The sequence below is a fragment of the Oncorhynchus masou genome, chromosome 14, assembly GCF_036934945.1.
Source record: "Oncorhynchus masou masou isolate Uvic2021 chromosome 14, UVic_Omas_1.1, whole genome shotgun sequence".
Classification (NCBI taxonomy): Eukaryota; Metazoa; Chordata; class Actinopteri; order Salmoniformes; family Salmonidae; genus Oncorhynchus; species Oncorhynchus masou.
Window position 1 is genome coordinate 27,316,846 of NC_088225.1, and position 10,000 is coordinate 27,326,845.

Sequence of the window (10,000 nt, forward strand, 5' to 3'; positions counted from 1 at the left end):
CTACCTTACACCACTACACTACACCACTACACTACACCACTACACTACACCACTACACGACACCACTACACTACACCACTACACCACTACCTTACACCACTACCTTACACCACTACACTACACCACTACACTACACCTCTACACCACTACCTTACACCACTACACCACCTTACACCACTACACTACACCACTACACTACACCACTACACTACACCACTACACCACTACCTTACACCACTACCTTACACCACTACACTATACCACTACACTACACTACACCACTACACCACTACCTTACACCACTACACCACCTTACACCACTACACTACACCAATACACTACACCACTACACTACACTACATCACTACACTTCACTACATCACTACACTACACCACTACACTACAACACTACACTCCTCGCCACTACACTACACCACTACACTATACCACTACACTACACCACTACACGACACCACTACACTACACCACTACACCACTACCTTACACCACTACACCACCTTACACCACTACACTACACCAATACACTACACCACTACACTACACTACATCACTACACTACACTACATCACTACACTACACCACTACACTACACCATTACACTCCTCGCCACTACACTACACCACCACACTACACCATTACACTCCTCACCACTACACTACACCACTACACTACACCATTACACTCCTCGCCGCCACTACACTACACCACCACACTACACCATTACACTCCTCACCACTACACTACACCACCACACTACACCATTACACTCCTCACCACTACACTACACCACTACACTACACCATTACACTCCTCGCCACTACACTACACCACCACACTACACCATTACACTCCTCACCACTACACTACACCACCACACTACACCATTACACTCCTCACCACTACACTACACCACTACACTACACCATTACACTCCTCACCACTACACTACACCACCACACTACACCATTACACTCCTCACCACTACACTACACCACCACACTACACCATTACACTCCTCGCCACTACATGTTGAATCTTCATTTGATCACCCTGTTGTTGCAGGATTTATTCTGCACAGCAGGAAAGCCTCTACAAAATTGACCATTTATTATAATCCACACAATAATTCACATTTCCTGTTGCTGCAGGATAATTTTCCTGCTTTGAAAAACTGGTCAAATTAAGATCCAACATCTGTACCTACTCTCTCTATTGGATAGACTAAACTAAAATCTGTAGCATTTTTATTCCAATTTGCTTAAAAAACCCATCAACATTTCAGTCCACAGGACATTCATCAGAATGGTAGAAAACATGAAAAGATAAAGACAAGGTAATATGGGGTGTTTTCGCTGTCATCCCATACTTGTGCCCACAGAACCTCGACAGGGTAGTGATTACCTGTCAGACCACTGTCAGGCCAAACACTTCATATAAACACCACTCTTACCTAGCTCTAATTACCATTGATGACAAAGGAGAGCATTCCCTCTTCACCTCTATCTCGTTACCTCTCTCTATGTTGTTCTTTCTCTGTCTGTCTCCATCTCCTTCCCTCCCTTCCTCTCTTTCTGTCTGCCGTTCTGTCTCTTTCTCTCTCTCTTTCTCTCTGTCGCTCTCTCTGTCGCTCTCTCTCTCAATTCAAAGGGCTTTATTGGCATGGGAAACATATGTTTAGATTGCCAAAGCAAGTGAAATAGACTAGAAACAGAAGTGAAATAAACAATCTCTCCCTCTCTCTCTCTACCTCTATATCCTTCCCTCTACCACCTTGTTTACATTTTCTAGTCTATAATTATTATCATTTTCACCTCCCTTTCTGGGAGAGTGTTTTACTCTTCATTTCTGGTTTCTGGCAAATAGTGGTTTCCAATTGCCACTACTATCAGTAGGAGTACTCTTAGTTTAGATTGAGTCACAGCCTAAGTAATGAAAAGCATCTTGTGCGAGGTGGTACGGTGTGTGAGTTCTGGTGTGAGGACATGGGAAGGAGCAGGAAAGGAATGAAGGAGAAATGACCTCTTATTGGACGCTTTGATGTTGGATATTTGATGATGGTCATGCTTGGTGTCAGGAGGAAGGAGAGGCAGACAGTCTGCGGTCGAGACGATCTCCACATACACATTTGGTGACACACTGGGAGCTGAGCGATGGAGAGAGAGAGAGAGAGAGAGAGAGAGAGAGAGAGAGAGAGAGAGAGAGAGAGAGAGAGAGAGAGAGAGAGAGAGAGACTGGTGTGAAGAAATCAAGTGCTTTTTCTCAGCCCTCCCATTGGTTTCCATTGGCATTCCTGCCTGCGTGCCTCTGATAAATGCTCTTCTTGTTTCCTTTCTTCACCCCACACCCTAATCCCCCTCAGCACCCCTTATAACCCCCCATCCACCCCTAATATCCCCTCAGCACCCCTTATAACCCCCATCCGCCCCTAATCCCCCCTCAGCACCCCTTATAACCCCCCATCCACCCCTAACCACCCCTCAGCACCCCTTATAACCCCCCATCCGCCCCTAATCACCCCTCAGCACCCCTTATAACCCCCCATCTGCCCCTAATCACCCATCAGCACCCCTTATAACCCCCCATCTACCCATAAATCCCCCTCTTCTCAGAGTCGAAAGCGTTGGGAGATTTGCTGTCTGTCTGTCCATCACTTACAAAGCCCTGGTCATTGAGTTCCTCATGAGGACCACACTTTACGGAGGAGGGAATCTATTCCTTTTTCCATTAAAACCAGACTGTCAGACAGACAGATAGAGAGACAGCCCCCTCTATCTCCCTCCTGCTTTCTCTGCCCCTTATACCCCCTCTTGTAGCTCACAATGAGCAGGGTTAGAAGGAGGTTGCAGGTTTTCCTCTGTATGTCTGATGTCTGTGTGTCTGGTGTCTGGTGTTGGGACTCGGCCACTTAATTTATCCTGTGACAGATGAATTGCGTATCCCCCACTCTCCCCTCCTCCTTCACCCCTCCCTTTTTACTCTCCCCCATCCTCCCCAATCTTATTTATTTTTCTTTATTGCGATGTTGTTCCCATTCCTAACTACCCGTGGTGCACATCCACATCCAAGCCTTGTTTTCTTTGGATCGCCGAGCCCAAACTTTCCTTTCCACACTCCGGCACTCCCATCAGGGGAAATCCCAATTAACCCAGACAGGACAATCGGCTTCAGAACTGGGAGAGGCTGGGATAGAGACTAGGAGAGAGACTGGAGAGAGAGACTGGAAAGAGACTGGGATAGAGAATGGAGAGATAGACTGGAGAGTGCCTGGGAGAGAGACTGGGATAGAGACTGGGATAGAGAGAGACTGGAGAGAGAGACTGGGATAGAGACTGGAGAGAGAGACTGGGATAGAGACTGGAGAGAGACTGGGATAGAGAATGGAGAGAGAGACTGGAGAGAGACTGGGATAGAGAATGGAGAGATAGACTGGAGAGTGCCTGGGAGAGAGACTGGAGAGAGAGACTGGAGAGAGAGACTGGATAGAGACTGGGATAGAGAATGGAGAGATAGACTGGAGAGTGCCTGGGAGAGAGACTGGAGAGAGAGACTGGAGAGAGAGACTGGATAGAGACTGGGATAGAGAATGGAGAGATAGACTGGAGAGTGCCTGGGAGAGAGAGACTGGGATAGAGACTGGAGAGAGAGACTGGAGAGAGAGAATGGGATAGAGACTGGAGAGAGACTGGGATAGAGAATGGAGAGATAGACTGGAGAGTGCCTGGGAGAGAGACTGGAGAGAGAGACTGGAGAGAGAGACTGGATAGAGACTGGGATAGAGAATGGAGAGATAGACTGGAGAGTGCCTGGGAGAGAGACTGGAGAGAGAGACTGGGATAGAGACTGGAGAGAGAGACTGGGATAGAGACTAGATAGAGAGACTGGAGAGAGAGACTGGAGAGAGACTGGGATAGAGAATGGAGAGATAGAGACTGGAGAGAGAGAATGGGATAGAGACTGGAGAGAGACTGGAGAGAGACTGGGATAGAGAATGGAGAGATAGACTGGAGAGTGCCTGGGAGAGAGACTGGAGAGAGAGACTGGAGAGAGAGACTGGATAGAGACTGGGATAGAGAATGGAGAGATAGACTGGAGAGAGAGACTGGGATAGAGACTGGAGAGAGACTGGAGAGAGACTGGGATAGAGAATGGAGAGATAGACTGGAGAGTGCCTGGGAGAGAGACTGGGGAGAGAGACTGGAGAGAGAGACTGGAGAGAGACTGGGATAGAGACTGGGAGAGAGACTGGAGAGAGACTGAGAGATGGGAGAGAGAATGGGAGAGATGGGAGAGAGACTGGGGAGATTGCCTGGGAGAGAGACTGGAGAGAGAGACTGGGATAGAGACTGGAGAGAGAGCCTGGGATAGAGACTGGAGAGAGAGAATGGGATAGAGACTGGAGAGAGAGAATGGGATAGAGACTGGAGAGAGAGAATTGGATAGAGACTGGAGAAAGACTGGAGAGAGAGAATGGGATAGAGACTGGAGAGAGAGAATGGGAGAGAGACTGGAGAGAGAGCATGGGATAGAGACTGGAGAGAGACTGGGAGAGAGAATGGGAGAGAGACTGGAGAGAGAGAATGGGATAGAGACTGGGATAGAGACTGAAGAGAGACTGGAGAGAGAGAATGGGATAGAGACTGGAGAGAGACTGGAGAGAGAGAATTGGATAGAGACTGGAGAGAGAATGGGATAGAGACTGGGATAGAGACTGGAGAGAGAGACTGGGAGATAGAATGGGATAAAGACTGGGATAGAGACTGGGATAGAGAATGGGATAGAGACTGGGATAGAGACTGGGATAGAGACTGGGAGAGAGACTGGGATAGAGACTGGGAGAGAGACTGGGAGAGAGATTGGGATAAAGACTGGGATAGAGAATGGGATAGAGAATGGGATAGAGACTGGGATAGAGAATGGGATAGAGACTGGGAGAGAGACTGGGATAGAGACTGGGATAGAGACTGGGATAGAGACTGGGATAGAGAATGGGATAGAGACTGGGAGAGAGACTGGGAGAGAGATTGGGATAGAGACTGGGATAGAGACTGGGATAGAGAATGGGATAGAGACTGGGATAGAGACTGGGAGAGAGATTGGGATAAAGACTGGGATAGAGACTGGGAGAGAGAATGGGATAGAGACTGGGATAGAGACTGGGAGAGAGAATGGGATAAGAGACTGGGAGAGAGACTGGGAGAGAGAATGGGAGAGAGACTGGGATAGAGACTGGGATAGAGAATGGGATAGAGAATGGGATAGAGAATGGGATAGAGAATGGGATAGAGACTGGGATAGAGACTGGGATAGAGAATGGGAGAGAGAGAATGGGATAGAGACTGGGATAGAGACTGGGAGAGAGACTGGGATAGAGACTGGAGAGATGGGATAGAGAATGGGATAGAGAATGGGATAGAGACTGGGATAGAGACTGGGAGAGAGAATGGGATAGAGAATGGGAGAGAGACTGGGAGAGAGACTGGGAGAGAGAATGGGATAGAGACTGGGATAGAGACTGGGATAGAGACTGGGATAGAGACTGGGATAGAGAATGGGATAGAGACTGGGATAGAGAATGGGATAGAGAATGGGATAGAGACTGGGATAGAGAATGGGATAGAGAATGGGATAGAGAACTGGGATAGAGAATGGGATAGAGACTGGGATAGAGACTGGGATAGAGAATGGGATAGAGAATGGGATAGAGAATGGGATAGAGACTGGGATAGAGACTGGGAGAGAGAGAATGGGATAGAGACTGGGATAGAGAATGGGAGAGAGACTGGGAGAGAGACTGGAGAGAGAGAATGGGATAGAGAATGGGATAGAGACTGGGATAGAGACTGGGAGAGATGGGATAGAGATGGGATAGAGACTGGGATAGAGAATGGGAGAGAGACTGGGAGAGAGACTGGGAGAGAGACTGGGAGAGAGAATGGGATAGAGACTGGGAGAGAGACTGGGATAGAGACTGGGAGAGAGACTGGGATAAAGACTGGGAGAGAGACTGGGGAGAGAGAGACTGGGAAATAGAATGGGATTGAGACTGGGAGAGAGAGACTGGGAGAGAGACTGGAGAGAGAGACTGGGATAAACCCTTTAAACCCTCCTTGCTCTGTCTCTCTGGCCGGATCGGATATCATTCCATAACCTGACCGGGATTCTTTCCCAGGCCCGGCTTTCTGACAGAGTTTAGAGGTTGATGATTTATATATAGAGTGTGTGGGGCCCCTTCGGTTGCACCACGGGGTCTTCTATGGTGTGTCTAGCTGCTGTGGAGGTGGGCTCTGAGACGGGACTTGAGTGGGTTCAATGAAAGGAGGATTGAATTAACTATGAATGTTAATATTTCTGGGGAGTCAGAGAGTGTCATGACAGGACACAGACAGGCTGACAGGGACACAGACAGGCTGACAGGGACACAGACAGGCTGACATGGTGACAGAGACACAGACAGGCTGACAGGGACAGACAGGCTGACATGGTGACAGGGACACAGACAGACTGACATGGTGACAGGGACACAGACATGGTGACATGGACACAAACAGGCTGACAGGGACACATACAGGCTGACATGGTGACAGGGACACAGACAGGCTGACATGGAGACATGGACACAGACTTGTTGACATGGTGACAGGGACACAGACTTGCTGACATGGTGACAAGGACACAGACAGGTTGACATGGTGACAGGGACACAGACAGGGACACAGACTTGTTGACATGGTGACAGGGACACAGACAGGGACACAGACATGCTCACATGGTGGCAGGGACACAGACAGGCTGACATGGTGACAGGGACACAGACATGCACACATGGTAACAGGGACACAGACAGTCTGACATGGTGACAGGGACACAGACAGGGACACAGACATGTTGACATGGTGACAGGGACACAGACAGGGACACAGACATGCGTGTTCACATGGTGGAACAGGGACCTCCTAACAGTACAGTCTATTGCTGACATGGTGACAGGGACAAGTGAAGGGAGGGAGAGAATGACAAGGAGGAGATGGTAGAGGAAACAGGGACTAAACAGACAGTCTTGACTGTTGACAAAGGGAACACAGAGGGGACACAGACATTGGTGGAGACAAGTTAAAAAACAGCCACACACTCAGAGGAGGGAAGGGTTTAGGTGCTGCTCTGCTCTGTGTGTCTTTAACCCTGCTGTGTTGAGTAACAGGCCTACTGCAGGCCTCTCTGTCACACACACACACCACTTTATCCTCTTGTCCATGTGTGTTTGTTTGTGCGATTGTGTGTGCGTGTGTCATTTGTCATTAGGCTCCGCCACAGTAGTAACTGTCAGGCACCGCTGACTCTCCCTGTTTCTGATTGGCCGACCCCTGACCCCCTAGACATTCTGGTAACCAACGGCAGCGGAGCCGGGCACAGAGACAGCTGCAGCCCCTGTGAGCATCCAGCTCTGATTCCACTGTCACACACACTGGCTAGTGACAAGCAGTGGGTTTCCTTTTGGCTTGTCTTGCTCAGGAAACACTATCTATTCATCAGGCCTATATTAGTCACCAGTGTCCTTGAGGATTAAACAGAACTAGAGTTGAATAGGATACATATGAATGAGACTTAATGCTACCCATGATCACGTTCAGTGTGCTGTCCCCCTCCTTTAAAGACTCCCCCCTTAACACACACAACCCACGCCAAAATGACATGGTCCGCGGAATGTACACACATCTAAAACCTCCCACCTCTGCAAACTTATGCGAAAGACACACAGGTTGAATGCATTCAGTTGTGCAACTCTCCCCCTCCACCTCCTCTTCTTTCTCTCACCCATTCCCTCCTCTCTTCCCACCACTTCTCTCTTTTACCCATCTCCCCTCTCTCCCCTCCCTCCCTCTCTCTCTCTCTCTCTCCACCCCTACTCAGTGTCTGCTCACCCCTACTCAGTGTCTCTCTCCACCCCTACTCAGTGTCTGCTCAGGCCCTCTCCCCCTCCCTCTCCCCTCTCTCTCCACCCTCAGTGTCTGCTCAGGGCCCCCTCCTCCCTCAGGCCCTCTCCCCTCCCTCTCTCTCTCTCCACCCCTACTCAGTGTCTGCTCAGGCCCTCTCCCCCTCCCTCTCCCTCTCTCTCTCCACCCCTACTCAGTGTCTGCTCAGGCCCCTCCCCCCCTCCTCTCTCTCCCCCCCTCTCTCTCTCCACCCCTACTCAGTGTCTGCTCCCCTCCCTCTCTCTCTCCCCCTCTCTGCTCAGGCCCCCCCCCTCCCTCTCTCTCTCCACCCCTACTCAGTGTCTGCTCAGGCCCTCTCCCCCTCCCTCTCCCCTCTCTCTCTCCACCCCTACTCAGTGTCTGCTCAGGCCCTCTCCCCCTCCCTCCCTCTCTCTCCACCCCTACTCAGTGTCCCCTCTCCTCTCAGTGTCCTCAGGCCCTCTCTCTCCACCTCTACTACTCAGTGTCTGCTCAGGCCCTCTCCCCCTCCCTCTCCCTCTCTCTCTCCACCTCTACTCAGTGTCTGCTCAGGCCCTCTCCCCCTCCCTCTCCCTCTCTCTCTCCACCCCTACTCAGTGTCTGCTCAGGCCCTCTCCCCCTCCCTCTCCCTCTCTCTCTCCACCCCTACTCAGTGTCTGCTCAGGCCCTCTCACCCTCTGCTTCAGACCGGAGATAAGAGCAAACACACACCATATTAATTGCCATCCAGACACCATTGTCTACTGTTTACCTCTGCTACTTAACCTCCTTTTCACTCCCTCTATCCCTGTTTTCTCTCTTTCTATCCCTCGTCTTCCCCCTTTTCCTCCCTTTCTAAAAGACACTGTTTCAAAGGAAGGATGCTGAATAGTGGATGCTGTGTTCTCCCCAGCCTCTTTCTGGCCGCTCTGTGTCCAGCTCAGCCTACGTCTCTGTCTCACCCTGGGCTTATGTCTCCGAGACGTCACGTCATTGCAGGGTCCAAACATTACAAGGTTATGCAGTATCAGAATGGTGTATTATTTGGGCTGTGTGACTAATTCACTGGGTAGAGCTTGACCTGGCTGGAGGCCAGAATGGGATTGAGAAAGAACTCTCCTTCTCTCCCATCTGTGTGTGTGTGTGTGTGTGTGTGTGTGTGTGTGTGTGTGTGTGTGTGTGTGTGTGTGTGTGTGTGTGTGTGTGTGTGTGTGTGTGTGTGTGTGTGTGTGTGTGTGTGTGTGTGTGTGTGTGTGTGTGTGTGTGAGCTGTCCTGGCTGTGTAACAGCATTGTTCATAACACCGGAAAGCGTGAGGAGATTGCTGGTCAATATCCTGTCCCGTGCCATGACCAGGAAGAGCACAGAAGCCTGATATATTGTTTCCATGTGGCCCAGGGTGTGTCTGTGTACCTGCCCTGGTCTTCAGATCAGAGATCAGAGAGAGGCATCACCCAATGCTATTATACACATCCGCCCAACTACACCCACGTCACAGGCCCCTTGAAGTGGCTGGGTGGTGGGGAGTCAGTGTTGGGGTTGGAGTTATGGAATGGACGTTTAGGTGGAGGTCTGTGTAAGATCTGGCTGTGTGGGATAGTGTTGGGTTGGGTTAAGTGCAAGGGTTAGGCTTGGCTACAGTAAATTAGTTGAGATGAGGTAGGGGTGCAGGTCAGGCACAGAGGCAGGGGGACCTCTCAAACTACTCTCTCTGGGTCTCCCGAGTGGCGCAGTTGTCTTAAGCACTGCATCACAGTGCTAGCTGTGCCACTAGAGATCCTGGTTCGAGTCCAGGCTCTGTTGCAGCTGGCCGTGACCCATGGGACAGGGCACAATTGGCCCAGCGTCGTCTGGGTTAGGGGAGGGTTTGCGACTCCTGTGGCTGGCTGGGTGCAGTGCTCGCTGGCACGGTTGCCAGGTGTCCACATTGGTTAAGTGGGCATTGTGTGGCTTGGTAGGTTGGTGTTTTGGAGGACGCACGGCTCTTGACCTTCACCTCTCCCGAGTCCGTATGGGAGTTACTGGGATTTTGATTAAAAATAAATAAATAAT

General features: G+C 50.4%; 1 protein-coding gene across 3 annotated transcripts in view; it reads left to right on the top strand.

Moving 5' to 3' along the window:
- The window catches only part of LOC135554657 (platelet-derived growth factor subunit A-like), a 41,867-nt gene that overhangs the window by 25,911 nt on the left and 5,956 nt on the right, over positions 1–10,000 (top strand). The gene's annotated exons all lie outside the window — the stretch shown is intronic.